This window comes from Typopeltis vanoorti, chromosome 9 (genome assembly GCF_054136105.1).
Source record: "Typopeltis vanoorti isolate ZY-2024b chromosome 9, IOZ_Tvanoo_1.0, whole genome shotgun sequence".
NCBI lineage: Eukaryota > Metazoa > Arthropoda > Arachnida > Uropygi > Thelyphonidae > Typopeltis > Typopeltis vanoorti.
This window is the reverse complement of record NC_143557.1, coordinates 122,386,637-122,406,689: the sequence shown is the minus strand read 5'-3', so window position 1 is coordinate 122,406,689 and position 20,053 is coordinate 122,386,637. Positions and strand designations below refer to the sequence as shown.

At 35.5% G+C, this 20,053-nt stretch overlaps 1 long non-coding RNA gene and 1 other non-coding gene across 2 annotated transcripts in view; both read left to right on the top strand.

Annotated features, from left to right (window-relative positions):
* The first annotated feature begins 1,944 nt into the window (after positions 1 to 1,944).
* LOC150103485 (uncharacterized) overlaps positions 1,945 to 20,053 on the top strand; it is a 28,170-nt gene continuing 10,061 nt past the window's right edge. Inside the window, exons 1-3 of the long non-coding RNA XR_016548806.1 lie at positions 1,945 to 2,157; positions 12,695 to 12,723; positions 15,943 to 15,990. This is a non-coding gene — a long non-coding RNA (uncharacterized LOC150103485). The remainder of the gene's footprint in view (positions 2,158 to 12,694; positions 12,724 to 15,942; positions 15,991 to 20,053) is intronic.
* LOC150103486 (small nucleolar RNA U6-53/MBII-28) lies at positions 5,071 to 5,155 on the top strand. Its single transcript, XR_016548897.1, has one exon. It is a non-coding gene; the product is annotated as a small nucleolar RNA U6-53/MBII-28 (small nucleolar RNA).

The following is a 20,053-nucleotide window of genomic DNA, read 5'->3' as shown; positions in this document are numbered from 1 at the left end:
TGGAATAGCTCGCAAAGGCTGGTTTGTAATATTCCTGGACAATTTCCGTTGGTAGTTTGTGAACCCTAAAACTGGAAGCTTGAACCCCAAGAAATATCGAACAGGACAGGGAAACCCAAGCCCCCAAGCTTCTCTGGAATTTGAAAGAATTCTGTATCAACCCCATGGCCTAGATTGCTTCAAAAAATTCAAGAGTTTATATATATATATTAGGGTTACCAAGTAATTTTATAAACTTGGTTATTAAACTTGGTTATGGACGAGCGACCAGCAATGGTTAATATATAAATTAACAAAAATATAAACACCGTTAGTAATTTTAAACACGTTAGTAACTATCAAAAAGAAAGTAACTGTGAAAGAATTTCGGAGGGAAAAGGAAGGTCTCCTGCCCGAAATGCAATCAGTAACCATTCATGCAGACACAGTGGCATTGATTTGGCTCTATCACATTCCAGTAATTTGTACAAAGTACAAACATGTGACTCGTTTCATACCACGATGCACTTTACCCATGGGAGTATCCATTGACTTCTTTCCAAGCAGTGTATGATAGTATGATATATATATATATATATAAGTGATGATAAAATTAAATCCTCTAGCACAGCGTTCCCCAAATGGTGGGTCATGACCTGACACAGAATCACGAAAGCTAAATGCCAGGTCGCCTAAAAAAACTTTCGAAAACCTAGTTGTTTCGTTTTGGGATTTTCTTTTTTTCACGAAACTCTAAAATACAAGTATTATAATTTAATTTTTTTCACAAAACTCTAAAATACAAGTAATATAATTAATAGAGACGAAAAAATTATTAAGACTTTTATTATTATTTTATTATTTATTATTAGGAAAAAAATTAATAGGAGTACGTCCGCATCGTCATTTACAGTCTCTGTTCGCGGTAAAGTAGCTCAACTAATGGCAGTTTGCGTCAGGAGTATCCAGTTTTAGCAGAAAAAGCGGAAAAAAATCAGCTAACGCCTTTTATTCCCGTATAGGGAGTAGGCGAGGTTTAGTCCAATCTAACTTTTTTGCAGACTGAGTGGGCAGTTCAATCTCGACTGGTACGCAATCAGAGATAGCTGGCCCAAGGCTATCACTAATTGAGCAGCACTCAGTGAAGAGAGATAGCTCAACAAGTGCCGCCATCTATAGTTTCCTAATCCTAACAGACTATGTTTTATGTATGAGACAATGTGGGTTTTATGGTCAATTTTCTTGCGTTTCCTGGACGAATAAAAGCACTTGCCCGTGCCAGAGATCGACCATCGCAAACCGGTCGAAAAACGGGTAAGAAAAAATTTCTTCAAGTTGCCGAGTAGATTCGAAAGCAAGTCTTCCTTCGTGCGGTCAAGAGCTGTGGTGTGCAAACGCCACATCCACTGAGCTATACAGGCTCTCTTTGTCACTACTTCCCTGTGCCGGGAGTGCCTTTTGTCAAAACCTATAAGTGTGAAACAGGCTTTTCAACACTGGTTTTTCTAAAAAAATAAATATAAAAACCGATTGGAAGTCGAACCGGATTTAAGAATAAAGTTATAATATTTTCCTCCAAACCTGAAGTTTCTAATTAACAAACAACAGCATCACACTTCTCATTAATAAATTACTTGGCTTTAGTTTAATTTCTTTATATTTTTGTAAGAGTAAATGCTTCTTTATTATAATAATAATAAATGAAAACTCTATGAACATTCAAATCTGTTTTATTTTACCTATTGGCCATAAAAATTTTAGTGGGTCACGAAGATAAAGTATTAAAATAACCGGGCCACGGAAAAAAAAATTTGGGAAACCTTGCTCTACCGTTATTAGAGGATATTTTCTGTAAAAACTATAAATAAATATAATTATATATTATGCCCATGTAGGTGGCACTGCGGTTTGTCTTTATTTCTGCATGTTGAGAAGCGTTTATTTCTTTTCAAGTTTTGTCTCGTGTGGCATGTGTTAGGTAATTGTGTACTCTATATGTGTATTTTTTTTTAAAATAATTTTTAATATTGTGTTTGTTTCCGGTATTTGTAATTTGCATACTTTAATTATCTTGACTGTAGCATATTAGTCATATATGCTATTTTTCATAGTCAATTTTCTTTTTTGGACAAGTTAGACAATTATTCTTTGTCAATCAACGATCAGAACGGAACAAAGGTAATATAACGTATCCTACTATGTATGTAAGATTATGTTACGTGCAAGATGTTACGTATCTATTAATATTTATTTATGGCACGCGTATGGGATTCCACTACACAAACTATCGTTCGCGATATGTAAAATGGTTTACAAATAATGGTTGAAATTGAACAATGTAGTCTTTGCAGAATATTCCTTTCTTTTCCCACCTCTAATGTATTCGTCCACTATGTTTGAACCATGTCACCAGTTTTTTTTTGTTTGTTTGTTTGTTTGGTATAAAATTGCCTAAAGTGTGGCTATGAGCTTCAAATGTTTTTATGGAATTTCCTCACATTTTTTCTTTTTCTATTCTTTTCTTTCTATTTTTTCCTCAACATTTTCATATTCAATATGCAAATTTCTTTGCTATTCAGCCATATGTTAATTTTTTATAGTAAAATAAAACCAGCACACTCCAGATAGGTGGGTTTTTCTACAGAAAACCAGTGTACATGCAAAATATTAATACACTATCTTACGCATGAAATATGGCATATTAGAAACATTAACAGAGCTAGAGCTGTTTATTCCAATTGCATATCAAAATTTCTTAATATATATACATCCGACAAAAACAAGGGATTACCTGCTTCCCCTCTATTTTCATGCAGACCATTACAGAACCACATGAAATAAATACTTCACTTATCTATGTAGATCACTGGGGCACAATGAGTACTAACATGCTCTTTCCAGGTGTTTTTCTTGGGATCTTAGGTAGAGAATGGAGAATTACTGTTCTAATCCAATGATTCTAGGTTGCCCTTGCTGTTTTTTTTTTAGTGTTATTTAGGTATCTGATCTAGCCATGTGGCCAAGCTACCAGATATTTCAGATGTATTTTAGTGATATTTTCTCGTTCAGCAATGTAGATTTTCCTTAATGCTATCATTTGTTGTGTGTAGTAGTCTTTTCTCATCCTCCTTTAGCAATGTTCAACTTGCATTCCATATAAAAGATAGAGAAGGGTATTGATGAGATAGTCTTGTAGTTGTATGTTATTGTCCATTCAAAAAGGCTGTAACTTCTGATGGGCAATAGTTGCTCTAGCAATGCATGCTTTTATATTGTATTTAGACCAGCCATCTCTACTGTATGCTTCCCAAGTAGGTGAATTTGAATCTTTCTACTTCCAATTTTTCATCATTAACTGAAACTTAGGCTTATTGCCTGAACATATTGCATTTGATTTGCAAATAGTAATCTGTAATCACTAAGTGCCTTAGAAACTGATGTTCATTCTCTATTAGGTCATTGTCACTGTTGAATCTGAGATCAATTTCCCCCTCCCCCACAAACTAATTTCAATACCACTTTTCCAAGCTTTATACACACACACACACACACACACCTGGTCTAGTCATTAATACTGCTACAACTTGAACAGCACATAAACCTTTAATATATCATTAACTCATTTACATCTTTCAGCAAATACAAACCTATATGTATAATGTGTATATGGCAACACTCAGTGTTTAAAATGTGTTCCTTCTGCCTTTACATGTCCAAAGTCAGGCCACAAGTTGATGATGGCATGCACAACAGCCACTGGAAATGCTGCCACTGCTTGCTCCAAATCCACCTTTAGGCTAGCATTGCTGGGGTATTGTTTTTTTGCAGGCTACCCTCTCGAGCTCAGACCGCAATTCCAATGGATTCAGATTGGAATGGCCAGTCAGATGACACATGCAGTGTCACACTCCATGGCATATACCCAATCATTTTGGCAGTTAAATGACTCTTCAGTGGTGAAATCTGTGAAGAGGATATGTTCATGACAGAGTGCCTTTTGATTTTATCGCCCTCTGTAGCAATGCGTCATTCTACTGAACACTTCCTAACACAAATTGTTAGGGAGTGTTCAGTAGAATGATGATAGGTCATTGCCTGAACTCCCTTCCCCTCCCAGGTCATCTGTCAGTCAGTACACATTGTTTCTCTGCAAAACATAACATCTTTCTGCATTCTTACAGGATTACAACGGAGGCATGCCTTCACAGCCCTGACAAGCTGTTGTGTCCTAATGCAGTATGGCTGACCTGTTCTTTGGGAGTCTGTCTTCTGTATAACATTTAAGTTTAGTACACAAACATCTTGCTGCTCAGAGTTTTTAGCAAGATGAAAATAACAGGTGGCTGCATTCCAACTTGCTATTACAGCTACATGGTTCTCATAATGTCCCTACTGCATGTTAACCTGAACAGCTAGACAACTTTTGATAAAAATGTGAATGTTGGCTATGCACAGCATCATTAATGGAACCAGGCTCATGCAGTTCTATGGTCAGTGCAGTGGTATGCAGAAGTTGTAATATCTATGGCAAGACTATATACAGTAATCCCCCCCTCCTTATCTGCAGTCAACCCTGGTCCAAAAATATCAAATTCATGCCATGTACCCTCACGGGATATGATAGTACCTCATGAAAAATTTGCATCATTACTAACTTCCTATCTACAATTTTCCTCCAAATCAGTCTGTTACCTGTCAAGACTCCATTATCAGATCTTATATTTCTATCTTCTAAGGCACTTTTTATCATATCAATCCACCTATATCTTGGTCTTTCCTGCCAACCTGGCAGAGAACACTTGTTTTGCCAATCTTTCCTTGCCCATTCTGTTTAAGTGACCATACCACCTTAGATTAACTATGCTAATGCATTTCTGGATGCTGACAATGTCAAGTTATATATAACATATAACTTGACATATATAATGTCGGGGTGCTTAAGGGTTAAAGCTTCAAGTAGTTTAATATAATAAAAATTAAGTGTTTGCCTTTAACATTGATTTGTGTTAATATATCATTTTGGTTAAAGTCATGAGTCATAACTTCTAAAAGATCTAAAGTAGATCTAAAAGCTTGCCTACTAGCTAATCTGTGCAATGATGGTTAGCCATGCTAATACTGAGAGAGCCTACTTCGTAGGATTCTCATTGAGTTAATTTACAGATAACTGAGCACAGCAAAACTTAGGCATGTTGTTTGTGAAAAAGTTGCATTGCAAGAATAAATAATTAGAATTTTGTAAGGAAACTGTTTTCACAAGCCGTTGTGGATGGTCTCACTGCAAATGAACCATCCTCCATGTAAAAATTTACTTTCTTCTTTCATCACCACACCTTTGCACAATTACAATTTCTAGTGATCTGAAATTATGTTATGTATAAAAATTGTTAATTATCTCTGGACTTTTCAGGAAATCAAATTTGAGCACAAATAGTTTATAGTCTGACCATTGCCTTATACAGTAGTAAACCCACTTTATTGTTTCTACCTGTACTCTGAAACATCTGGCTTGTGAACTTCAGGTCTGCCGAACATCACTCCAAATCTCGAATTTTCAACCCTAGAAAGTTTCACCTAGTACTGTACATAGCCCTATAACTTTGCGTTACAAGTTCATTACCTTACAACCATTAACTTTAAAAACTGCAACCTGATTTGTTTGCCCAAGATAAGGATTGAAATTTCAGGTGCTTGAGTGATGTATCGCTTTACAACTCTGGCTTTGCATCAAACAACTGAATATTCTCTAAAACCCTTGACATATCAACAATAGGGATAGGTGAATACAGCTCTGGTTATACTGTTGCCTTTCTTTTCTAACCATCATGTGGGAGGCTTAATGGATTGTATACAGTGCTCTGAAAGGATTAAAAACAATTTAATTCTTCCTATATTTCGTCTCAGTCAATGAGACATCTTCAGGGATTACAAAAAAAACAATGTTTTTTTTGTAATCCCTGAAACAAAAAAAGTATCAAAAACTAATAACAAACAATACTAAGCCCAACCACGTGGGTGACACTAAAGTCCTGTCTAGGTGGAGTGTCCTCTAAGGGGTTGTAGGTGGCCTGGAATGTAAAGTGGGACCTCTGGTGATAAGCATTTCCCAAAGCTTAATGCAACCATATTTGTTAAGATTTGGTTGATTCCTGAGAGCGGCTGCTGATTCTAAGAATAGTTCACCTATATAGGACTTTAGTGTAAAGAGAGAGACTATTCATAGAATCAGCAGCAGCTCTCAGGAATCAACCAAATCTTAACAAATATGGTTGCATTAAGCTTACTAAGAAATGGGAAACGCTTATCACCAGAGGTCCCACTTTACATTCCAGGCCACCTACAACCACCCTTAGAGGGCGCTCCACTTAGGACTTTAGTGTCACCCATGTGGTTGGGCCTTAGTATTGTTTATTTGTTTTTACGTTACATTAGTTTTTCTGTAATTCCTGAAGATGTCTCAGTGACTGAGACAAAATATAGGAAGTATTCAATTCTGTTTTAATCCTTTCTGAGTGCTGTATACAATCCATTAAGCCTCCAACATGATATCCCCACAGCACTTAAGCCTCTACACACGGTTTTCTAACCATGTTCGAGGAATTTGAATAGCATGCATGAATGAATTGCAGTACAGTCTTGTGCTGCAATAAGTGGTGAGCAGTATCCTTTGTGAATCAGTATGCCAACAGTTGGCATGCTGAGAGGCTGCATTCTGGATGTTTTTTGTAATGTCATGTTTTAGTGGTTTGATTTTCTTCTCCAAATGGCAATTTTCAGGAGCAAGGAATCTGCATCAGTATTTGCTTAAAACTCCAAATGCTACAGAAACCCACTGAATGCTCAAAGAAGTTACTTAAATTAAGGGGATATTAAATCCCACATAGTTTTAAAACCGAATAAGAAACTCAAAGATTGGAATCAGAGAGTTTCTTGCCGAATATAGTAAACTATAAAGTATTGGCGACACTAGCGTTAGCAAATGCAAGTGATCCTAGTACGTAGTACAATACCGGGCAGCTCGTTGCAAAGGTGGGGGAGTTCAGATCGCTATTCTTTGGTATTTTCCTTAAGTAACTTAATGGTTGCACCTGTTTGGATAACTCGTTCGCAGAGTATATAAGTTCTTTTCGCTATACACTTTGGTATTAGGTCTAGCTACTCACTGATGAAGCCTCAAAAAAGGCTGAAACCGGTCTGGGTAGTGACCTCCCTCCATAATGTAATAACAGCATACATTTCCTAGGAAATGTGTTTTTACATTATGGAAAATACCTAAGAATAGCGATCTGAACTCCCCCACCTTTTGCAACGAGCTGCCCGGTATTGTACTACATACTAGGATCACTTGCATTTGCTAACGCTAGTGTCGACGATACTTTATAGTTTACTATATTCGGCAAGAAACTCTGATTCCAATCTTTGAGTTTCTTATTCGGTTTTAAAACTATGTGGGATTTAATATCCCCTTAATTTAAGTAATGTTTTCATTGCTGAAATGAACTTATTAGCTCTTTATATTTAAGTAGCTCAAAGAAGTGTTTGTTTGTTAATTATACTATGAGCCAAAGCAACTTATGATACAAAGTGGTTGTCCAGAATGCTGCTTGTCATCTGTCAACAACAAGCAGCATTCTGAACAACCAGCAATGAGCCCAGCATTGGAAATTATCAAGTGCATGAGGCTATCCTTGCAGATCACTAGCAAACTATCCATGATGTACATCTGTTGTAATGGGGATGTTCAATGCATATTGTCATGTTTTGAACAAGCAGAATTTTTGTGAAATGACCAAAAAGAACATTGTGTTGCTGGCTATCAACAGGGAGCTCAAAGATCAAGCCAGGGATGACCTTAACACCTCAAAGGTCATAATGATGAATCATGGGTTTAGTTGAGACCTGAAACAAAGCTGTTTATTGCAAAATTCACTGTGGGCAAAAAAAAAATGCGGTCAAGGCAGTGTTCAAGAACCCCCCCCCCCAGTCAAATTGTTAACAGCATGTTTTAGTGTGAGGCTTGAAGTGGCTAAGGGAGAGCATTTGGTATACACATCCAGCCAAGTGGAAGAGTAACAACTGGCTTTTTCACCATGACTACTTGCAAAAGTTATTTCTCCCCCATGACTCCTGATCCCCAAGATGAAATTTTCTGGTTGATAGGGCGTTTTGACACGATTAAGATCTAGGAAGAATTTAAGGTGGTGCTTAACACGTTCGCTGCCAACTACGAGTATACTCGTAGTGGGTAAACCTGCTTCACAAGCCAGCTACGAGTATACTCGTATGACGCTTACCGCCGCGAACGAGATTATTGTAGTGACCTTGAAGAAGTGAAAATGCTTGGCTTGTGGGGCTAGCATCAAAACTGTGTATTCTCATAGACCGTATATGCTCTGTACAAGCCAACTACGAGTATACTCGTAGGACGTTTACCTCCGGTAACGAGATTATCATACTGACCTTGAAGAAGTAAAACTGCTCGGCGTAGGGGAACAGACCATGCCAAAGTAGCGTGGCAGCGAACGTGTTAACAGTCACATAGAATCATGGAAAAAAACACTAGGATTACAGTATATATTCCCAAGGGGCCTACTTCAAAGAAGATGGTGGAAATCAGAATCATGTATCTGCAATCATGGACTGGTCAATCTGACCTTGCAGGCATGTATCTATGCTTTGGATACAACCCACAGGATCTGGAGAAAAACCACCATGCTCCATCATAGTAAATTCAAAAAAGACTGTTTTTAGAATCTGCAGCAGCACTCGGAAATCAATCGAATTTAAAGGGAGGTCTTTTGCAAATTTGCTTTCCTTTTATAATAAGGTGACTTCTGGATTTTACAAAGGCATTTGACAGGCTACCACGTAATAAACTGGTATATAATTTAAGGCAAATGGGATTGGAAAATCTGTTGGTTGATTGGAGAGTGAACTGGCTTTCTAATTGATATCAAACAGTTGTGTATAGAGGTACCATGTCTCAGAAGGAGAGTTACCAGTGGAGTCCCACAGAGTTCTGCTGTTCAATTTGTTAATGATTTTTTTTTACTCCCCACCTGACAAGAACTTTTCCAAGCCACTTCAGGTCACTTGGAGAATAAAAGGAAGAATGATTGATAGGACTTTTTGAAGATGATAGGGAATTTTATGATCTTTAGACCTTCACTGACCAAGACTTCTGAATTTAGTATAACCAGTGAAACACTTATACCTGTGTATTAAACTGCAGCTACTACTTCATATTTCTAATGCATTTATCTGCCATATTCATGATATTTTCTGTATTACTACATTGTTCAATCAGTTTTCAGTCAATCCGAGAAATCTTCAGTTTTGTTATTTCTCTATTTCTGAAAATTTCTCTACTTCTGTTTTTATGTAATTTAGCTTCATACATTTTTCTATTTTCATTTTTCTCCCAAGATGATTCTTCAGACTCCATGGAGATCTTGTGTTGTGTAATGTTACACAGCACATGCTGACTTGCTAGCATAAATTAATTTGTAGGATTTTTTTGTGGACTGCTTTATTTTGCTGTATCATCTTGGAGTGTTTTTATTATTGTTATAGACAGCAACACATGCTTTCCTGGCTGACTCGCTCGTTCCTTTAGAATTAATCCCTCATTCTGGGATTTGGTTTCTTTTCAAATATTGTGTGGGTGGATGGATGTCTCTCTCTATATATATGTGTGTGTACACACACACACACACACACACAGGCCTGACTGGTGGCATGTGCAATATACACAGGAGTTGCAGAAAAAAAGGTGCCTAAAAGATATCAAAAAATATGAGATAAGAGTTTAAACGAACAACGAATGGTACAGAATGGTACATATCATTATGAATGTACGTCTTCCGTTCAGGCCCCCTTCAGATCTTCCCAGAAACGAACAAATAAATTCTGAAATTGTATCCTGGACCCAATTATATTACTTATATTAAAAATTATATGTAATTTTTGATTAAAATTTATGAAAATATAGTTCATTTTTTGATATATCATAAATCAACTTATTAATTGAATTCCATATAAAAAAAAATTTGTATAAGCAGAACTAATCTGTAGGTAACATTATACTGTAAAGCGGTTTTCATTTGTTTTTCATTTCGTGTTCGTTTTATTCACACTTTATTCAAAATTTTTTTATAAAGACTCCGAACATTAATCACAAGAAAAATACTAGGCAGCGGCGCTGTATATATGTGTGTGATGTTAAAGATACCAATTTGATAAATCAAACGACTTCCCTGATATTGCTCAGTTAATGGTATTTATTCGCATGATATTTCAAGATTATTCAAGTAAAGAACTTTTGAAAATTATACCATTATTGGGAAGGACTAGAGGAGAAGACATTTTTTCAACTTTTGATGAATTTGTGAAACAAGACAAACTTACGCTTTTTAAACTTGTCTCTTAGTACTGATGGTGCTCCTGCAATGGTGGGTAATAAATCAGGCTTCATTTCATTATGTAAAAACTGACAAATATCCAGTTTTTTTAACGTACCACTGTGTTATTCACCAACAAGTACTGCATAGTAAAAGATTAAACACAAAGATGTTTTGGATATTACATTTAAAATTGTAAATTCTGACGAAAAGCCCTGCAATGCGGTTATTTAAGTTACAGGTAGATGATGATAGGGAACTTTTGTTGTACAATAATGTTCACTGGCTCAGCAGAAGTCAATTTTTAGAAAGATTTCTTGCATTAATTAACGACAAATTTTTCTTGATGAAAAAGGAGATATTTATCCACAATTGAATGATAAAAGATGGTTGTTACACTTATCATTTTTGGTAGATTTCTGTACAAAATAAGCAATTTAAATTTAGTTACAAAGTAGACAATTTAGAGATAGAAATTTAATTGACATGTTAAGTTCAATAAAAACTTTCTGACAATACTTACTTTTATTAAAGAAAAATATAAATTACTGCGAATTTAGATATCTCCCATATTAAAATTTTTTGAACAAAATCTAGAAATGCTTCGCTATGATTTAAAAGAATTTATTCGTGAAATACAATTACTTGAAGAAATTTCTTTATAAGAAGAAATAAATTTAAAGATTTTAATAAAACAAATGATTATCTTTTATCAATAATCCATTTCACAGAAATCATCACAGAAATTTCAAATAAAATTAGTGGGCTGTTTGATATAAACCAAGCTTAAGTAGAACTTGAGATAATAAACATTCAGAATAGTTTACATTTAAAATCAATAAACAATGAAGTCATTTGGAAGTATGCGCATGAAAAATTCCCAATATTAATTGATATTGCGTGAAAAATTCTGTTGTTTCCGATCGACATACTTGTCAGAATCCGCTTTTTCAAATATGACCATCATAAAAAATCGATCAAATTACAAATGATCATTTGGATGATTGTCTGCGATTGGGCACTTCTTCATATCAACTTGACTATGAAAATATTGCGAGGTCCAAACAATGCCAAATTTGTTTGGACCTCGTGAATTGTAAGTCAGCAGTTAGAATTGAAGGAAGTACAGGAAGATGGTTTAATGTTAAATCTGGTGTGAGACAAAGATGTACATTATCCCCCTCTGTTGTTCATTATTTATATGGATCACATTATGAAGGAAAGTGGTATATTAAACATGATATCAAAATTGGAGATGTTAATGTCAACTCTTTGCTTTATGCGGATGATGTTATACTTCTAAATAAATCCGCTACAAGTCTGCAAGATTCTCTAACTAAATTGAATAGCTGTTGTAATAGATATGGTATGAAGGTCAGCAATAAAAAGACAAAGACAATGAAAATAGGCAAAATCATTGAAAATGTCAACTGTGTGAATGGAGAACCTGTGGAACAAGTAAAACATTTCAGCTACTTAGGCATGATTTTTACTGAAGATGGTAAATTAAATATAGAAATAGACAATAGAATCAGCAAAGCTGGTATGGTGGGAAGTCAATTGAATAAATTCATATGGAGTAAGAGAGAAATTAGAACACTAAATTAGCTGTATACAAGACAGTGTTCAAACCAGTTTTAACTTGATCTGAGAGCTGGGTCAGAAGTAAAACACTTGACCAAAGACTAGAGACTGCAGATATGAGAGTCCTGAGAAAGATTATAGGCATGAACAGATGGCATCAATGGCAATATATTAAAAATGAGGATATTAGGAAAGAACTTGACATTGTCAGCATCCAGGAATGCATTAGCAGAGGTAATCTCAGGTGGTATGGTCATTTAAACAGAATGGGTGAGGGAAGATTGGCAAAACAAGTGTTCTCTGCCAGGTTGACAGGAAAACGACCCAGAGGAAGACCAAGATATAGGTGGATTGATACGGTACAAAGTGCCTTAGACGACAAATATAAGATCTGATAATGTGGGAGTCTTGACAAGTAACAGACTGATTTGGAGGAAAATTGTAGATAGGAAGTTAGTAATGATGTAAATTTTTCATGTAGTACTATCATATCCTGTACACATGGATATGCTAGCTGGTTGGGAGGTTAACATGTGTGTCCATATGTGCTTGTAGAAATGAATTTTCTTACATTTTAACAAATCCTTGAAGTGATGTGATTATTGCACATGTTAGACTACAGATTATTATGATTGATACATTTCATCTGATTAAGGATTCTTCATTTTATATACAAGTATTTGATAGGCATTTTTCTTGTTACTAATTTTTTTTTTTTTTTTTTTAAATAGATACTTGGTCACTGGCTTAAGTAAATTGTGTAAGTATATCTTATTTAAATTTTATTTCTGAGTACTAATTGTTTTGGAATTGCATGTAATTTTCTAAGCTCCAAAACGTTTGAATCCTACTCATGAAACATTATACATACCATGGGTATGTATTAATCAGTAAACTAGTCTATAATTTATTATACATATCTGGACTTATCGCAATGCATGGAATCAAATTCATTTTCCATCTTATTCTAAAAAGGGCAATGTTGAGAGCCAACTCCTACTAAAAAGCCCACCAATTAATCAGTAACCATGAGTACGGATTCTTTCAAGATCCACAACTGACCTTGTGACTTATATTACCTGCCGCTGGACACATACCACAGAAAGTGTGGAGAAACTTGTAAACTTGTGCTGTTACCCTTGGCATTTCCAAAGACTGGTATCAAGACCTAAACAAATTCTCATCCTTTGGTCTTCCTGCCACTCTCAGTAAATGGGTAGCCAACTTTCACTGGTTCTGCAAGTCATGGTAGATAGCTTCCTCTCTCTTTACGAGCTTCACCACCAGTGCTTTAAGGCTCTGTCCTATCACTTTTTTCTCCTTGTGCTGTTTGCAATAACCACTAATTCTATCCACATGTTTGCAGATGATAGTACTCTCCACTCATCCTACTCATTTGACAGACCATGCAGTACTCTGGCATTCCAGGCTACAAGATCGCAACTAGCGCCTTAAACATTGATCTACATATTATCCTCCAGTGGGGTGAGCACAACCTTGTCATATTCAATGCCACCAAAACAGTTGCATTTTCTCATGCTTTTGCATGAGAAAATGCAAACAGTTTCCAAATGCAACCAAAAGAGATCTCAACTCACCTACTGTTTACCCTTTACTCAGTAAGGCAGTGTCCCAAGATTCTCTGAGTGGAGGAAGAAAATTTTCAAGATAATGTCGGGCTTCCAACGAAACTCCTACCAGGACCTGCAGTTTGGACAGCGTTCGTTGGAGAACGCTGTTCAGTACATCAGTCACCCAAACATTAGTTTCTTAAACGAGTCCAGCTGTTGCTCAACGGGTAGGTTTGAAACAGCTTACAAGCTCAGTAAACTTGTCAACAGTTCATTGTAAACTGAACTGTTAAATTAACAGCAGTTTAAATTATCGATGCGGTTAAAAGGTAATTACCTCAACTGGCGCCATTATTTTTTCATTGTTTGAAATAGAGAGCACTATATTACATGGGAAATATCATGCATTGATAGGAATGCAAGGATAATTTTAATTAAGGGCGATTGATTTAAGTCAATTTTTTTTACCAAAGAGATCATGAAAGATTTTATTAAAAATATTACACATACAAAAGATTAAATATATTCCAAAACATAGCATATACAATTAAAATACATTACACTAAAATTTCATACAAAAAGATTGAAATACATGATACTAAGAATGCCAATACAATTAAAATAGGGAAAGTTAAGATATAAAATTTTCAATTTGAGTTGTCTTCGCTATCACGATCGCCATCTTCTGCAGGAGGATGCTCTAATCTTCGGGTGCTGATCTTTGTAGTTGGCATTCTGGAGGTGGTGGCAGCTCCTCAAGAGGAGATCTGTTGGGAGGACTGGTTGTCTATGGTGGAATCTTCGAGTTATTGCTCTATAGATTCGTTTAAACAAGCGGCGAAATACATTCAAATTCTGATATACAAAATCTGCAAACATACAGTGAGCAAATATTCCTAGGCCAAAATAAAAAGCAAACAGAATACACTGTTGAAAGTTTATTTTTCACTTGGTTAGAGTATAATAAATTTAGTTTAATCCTTTATCCAAGTGTGAGCAAACAAAGTTTGCGCCTGAAAGTATCTTCAGGACTGGGGTAAGGTGGGCACTCCTTGCAAAGGTGGAGCAAGCTCACAACACTCCTATCTCAGTATCTCCCATAATGCAAAACACATCTTGTGGATATGTCTAATGGTATGCATTAAGGGAAGGGCCACTACCCAGACTAGTTTCGACCTTTATTGAGGTCTCTTCAGTTGGAGCCAGGCTCAAGTGGAGATAGCAGGCAGAAGCATTAGCAGGTCATCTCTACCTATATGAGTTGCCAAATGGGGCGTCACCCTTTTTTTAATAAATTACTCTGGATTTAGAGAAAGATGTTGAAAGTTTATTTTTCACTTGGTTAAGAGTATAATAAATTTAGTTTAATCCTTTATCCAAGTGTGAGCAAACAAAGTTTGCGCCTGAAAGTATCTTCAGGACTGGGGTAAGGTGGTACAACACCAGGCCACTCCTTGCAAAGGTGCTCCACCTTTGCAAGGAGTGCCCTGGTGTTCATCATTAATTTCCAGATATGCACCTTGAAGGGTGCATATCTGGAAATTAATGATGAAATAAGCAAGAACATGGAAAGTCAACTTGATGCAGGGTTTTTTCTTCCTGTAATTAAACCAGCCACAGGAAAACATTAAATTTACACACTGGCTGTATTGCTTTAGCCATAATTAGAAATGGTTCTAGTATCCTGTACACCCCTTCAGGATATCAGGAAATGACTTCTGTATTTTAGCTTTCTAATGGTTTATTTTTTTTTTAAAATCTTGGATATTTAATTTTCTTTGGTTGATCATTTATAGGTGGATTTTTTCAGACTTCTGTAGTTTTCAGAAAACTTCAGTGCTCTGTTCTTTAGTATACTCGTCATGCATAAATTATTTACTCGTTTGACAAATCTTTCAGTGTGCAAACATTCCAGGCTTAAATCAGTAAATAATGCTTTAAACAGACCTTACTGTTCTTTTGATGGTATTGAAGATAGCATTGTAAAAAAATTACCTTTCTTAAATATAAAGAGCCGATCGGCTTCATTTTGGCGATATAAACATTATTCAAATTAAGGGGATATTAAATGTGGGATTTAATATCCCCTTAATTTGAATAAATTACTTTATTTGTATAAAAAACCCTTAATTCAACAGATTTCTTTTCCTGACTCTTGACAACACATGAAGTACTAAAGTTTACAACCTCTTGTGTGTGGGATTGATATTAAAAAGTTAACAATTCAGTTTAACCAGATATATCATGGATAGTGGTCTATATTTCACTGTTAAAGGATGAAATTCTTTTTTCTTATGGAATAGTCATGAAGTTTTCACCTTGGAGAACTGATAACAGTGATAATTATATATATATACATGTTTTTTTTTTTTTTTTTTTTTTGTGTCTTACAGTCCTTTTCTTTCTAGGTACAATTACATGAATTTCAAGAGAAGAGGTATAGTGCTTTTTTAAAGGTAATAATGCTTAAATTGACATTTGTTATTAATGTGATATGTAGTAAACAATAAGAGTTAGTTTTAAAGGTTTTCTGGTATTATTTACACAATTATACATTTGCCAGCTACATTGAAAATGACACTTCCTTTATAAGAAAAAAAATGTATAAAAGTCAGTCAGGGTGTAATACACAGTACTAAACGTTTTCTTTTTTTTTTTTTTTAAGTTTTGCTTTAAACAGACCTTACTGTTCTTTTGATGGTATTGAAGATAGCATTGTAAAAAAACTTGAAATCTGAAACTAACAGAATCAGTTTTATAATGAAAAGTAAATTTTATCAGGGCTATGCTAAATAGCATGCAACATTGATTTCTGCAAAACTACATCCAAATTTCCTTATTATTTTGATGAGTAAAAATAGTGTTACTAATATAAAGGAAATTCTAGAAACTTGTGGACAACAGAGTAGATGATATCTGACCAGAGACGCTACAGGTTTAAAAGCTGCACTGCATAATTGAGGTTGAATTCTGAATGACTACACTAAACCTTTTATAGTATCCATCTCTGAAAAGGGAAATAAAATGTGAGCATTAAAGGACTCTTCCTGCTTAGTGTTTCAAGTAAGATTTACACCAGTGTTCTTGAAAAGATAGTTAAGAAAAATTGAGGGACTCAGAAGCTGGGTTTAGGTCAGGATCAGATTTCACTTTAAAACAGATGATTGAGGAATAATGGCAATATATAAAAAAAAGTGAAAAAAAAAGATTTGAAAAAAAAGTGACAAGTTGCAAGAGAAAAGCTGTTTGAAATACAATATTTATGTGATGTAAGCAGGATGTCTTGAATGATACAACCCAAGGAGGGACAGGGAAGTTTGGTATAAAATCAAGTGAGACAAGAGTGGTGCACATTACTTCCACTGTTATTCATCTGTATGGATCATATAGATGTGATATACTCCTATGTAAATTCAGTACACGCAACTGCAGGATTCCTTCACTACTGCTATAACAAAATTATCGTGAAAATCGATAAAAAGACTGAAAACTGGGCGGAACATAAAAAACATAAGCGTATCCTGAATGGGAACAGAACAAGTAAAATCTTATCTAGGCAGAGTGGAGATAATACATTCACTGAACCTTACACACTACAGTGCACAATGAATGTATTTTTAGTACAGAAGGAAACTTAGAAATAGACAACAGAATTAACAAAAATGACTTAGTGGGACTAATACTGAACACTGTAAAACTACCTAAACAAAAGTCATGGGAGGACTTTGACAAGAACATAGCAAATAAATATCAAGAAGGTCGCAAAATATTTTGGAGGTTGTTGAAGAAGCTTAGAAATGGAGGAAAGGGTACTGTAAAAGGAGTTAAAGATAATAAAGGTGACTGAAAACCGGAGGAAAAGAAATCCTTGAAGTATGGAGTAATTACTTTGAAAATTTGCTAAATGAAACAAGCAGTGATGACAGCACAGTGATTTAAAAAAAAAAAAAAAAAACACTGACCAGGCATGTAGTCAGGGATACATATCCATACTTGAAGTAGAAAAAGCCATCAAAGGCCTAAAATGTGGAAAGGCAGCAGGAATAGATGATATTCGACCAGAAATGCTAAGTATAATGGTATAAAAGTCTTACAGTGGCTGCACTGCATAGTTCAGAAAGCCTGGACAGAGGGACGAATTCCAGATGATTGAAGTGGAGCTCTCATAGTACCCATATATAAAAAGGGAAATAAAACTGAATGTGAAAAGAGGTATTTCCCTACTGAGTGTTCCTGGTAATGCAAGTATACTTGAGAAACAGTTGAAGAATTGTAGAAGAACAAGCTGGATTCTGGCCAAATAGAGGCTGCCAGGATCAGATCTTCACTTTACGACAAATAGTGGAGAAATCATGGGAATATAACAAAGATCTCTGTGAGTTTTGTAGATCTGGAAAAGAGAGAAGAAGCCAAGAGAGAAGCTATTCAATATGCTATAGTTATATGGTGTCAATGGGGCATTATATCAAGCAATATTTAGTCTTTATTTGAGTTGTAAGTCAGCAGTTAGAATTGAAGGTAGTACAGGAAGATGGTTTAATGTTAAATCTGGTGTGATACAAGGATGTACATTATCCCCCTCTGTAATTCATCTATTTGGATCACATTATGAAGGCAAGTGGTATTAAACATGATATCAAAATTGGAGATGTTAATGTCAGCTCTTTTGCTTTATGCGGACAATGTTATACTTATCAATAAATCCGCTACTAGTCTGCAAGATTCCTTGACCAAATTGAATAACTGTTGTAATAGATATGGTATGAAAGTCAGCAATGAAAATAGGCAGAATCGTTGAAAATGTCAACTGCATTGTGAATGGAGAACCTGTGGAACAAGTAAAACATTTCAGCTACTTATGCAAGATTTTTAGTGAAGGTGGTAAATTAAATATGGAAATAGACAACAGAATCAATAAAGCTGGTAGAGTAGGAAGTCGATTGAATAAATTCATATGGAATAAGAGAGAAATTAGTCAGAACACTAAATTAGCTGTATACAAGACAATGTTCAAACCAGTTTTAACTTATGGATCTGAGAACTGGGTCAGAAGTAAAACACTTGACCAAAGACTAGAGACTTCAGATATGAGAGTCCTGAGAAAGATTATAGGCGTGAACAGATGGCATCAATGGCAATATCATATTAAAAATGAGGATATTAGGAATGAACTTGACATTGTCAGCATCCAGGAATGCATTAGCAGAGGTAATCTCAGGTAGTATGGTCATTTAAACAGAATGGGTGAGGAAAGATTGGCAAAACAAGTTTTCTCTGCCAGGTTGACAGGAAAACGACCCAGAGGATGACCAAGATATAGGTGGATTGATACAGTAAAATGCCTTAGAAGACAGAAATATAAGACCTGGTAATGTTGAAGTCTTGACAAGAAACAGACTGATCTGGAGGAAAATTGTAGATAGGAAGTTAGTAATCATGTGAATTTTTCATTTAGTACTATCATCCTGTACATCCCTTGAGGGTGCATGGCAGGAATTTGATGATGACTTAGTGGGGAGTCATCTAAATAAATTTATATGGAATAAAATAAATCATTGAAGCCACTAAAGTGGCTATATGAACCAACTTTAATTTATGGATCTGAAGTAGAAATAAAATATGATGATCATAATAATCGTATGATGATACATGGCAGTGAGGCTCTTTTATGGGGAGATATGGCCCCATCTCAGTCCCTCAAAATTTTATCTGGCCTCCAGAACTGGCATAGCTGATGAATCAGACCTATGGTTGGGTCAGTATTCCTGACTATAATCGGTGTGTGTTCACTGGACCGGCTTGCCGGATGAAAAACCCTAGATAAACTGGTGGGAAAAACCCTGCTGTCCAAGACCGGCAACTTGCCTATGGCTGAGGAAGATCCTTAAGATCCTCGTGTCGTCGATGGGAATCAAACCTAGGACATCCTTCCCCAGGCATATGGTTGCAAAGCACATAGCCACTAGGCTAACTGCGTGGACATAAAACATGAACAAAGACTAGAGAGCTAATCTGCGAGAAAAATTAGGGGAGTGAATTGATGGTGTCACTGACAATTATATTACAAATGAAGATATTAGGAAGAAATTTCTTAAACAAATGGGAAAGAAAAGGAAATTAATGGCTAGCAAAAAATTTGATAGTAGGATGGGTAGGAAGAAGACTCCAATGAAGATAAAATATCTAGGTGAATTGATGTAGTGTCTTAGAAGACAAATGAGCACTGACAGATTGTTAGTAAGAGATTAAAATGTCAAATTTTAACCTGATACTGTGATTATATCCTGTATACTTTCTCTCCCTTGAGGACATACCAGGAATTCGATAATTATAGTGGTATCTTGCTAATCCAAACTAAGAAAAACCGTGCTCGTTCGGATTAGTGAAAAGTTCAGATTAGCGAATTTCCCCCAAGAGGCAGTAATAACTAGCGTTTAAGACAAAAATAATCAGATTCTAATGGTACATCAATTTAACTTTGTAAATAAATGAAGTAACTGATAGAAAAAAGCTACTGTA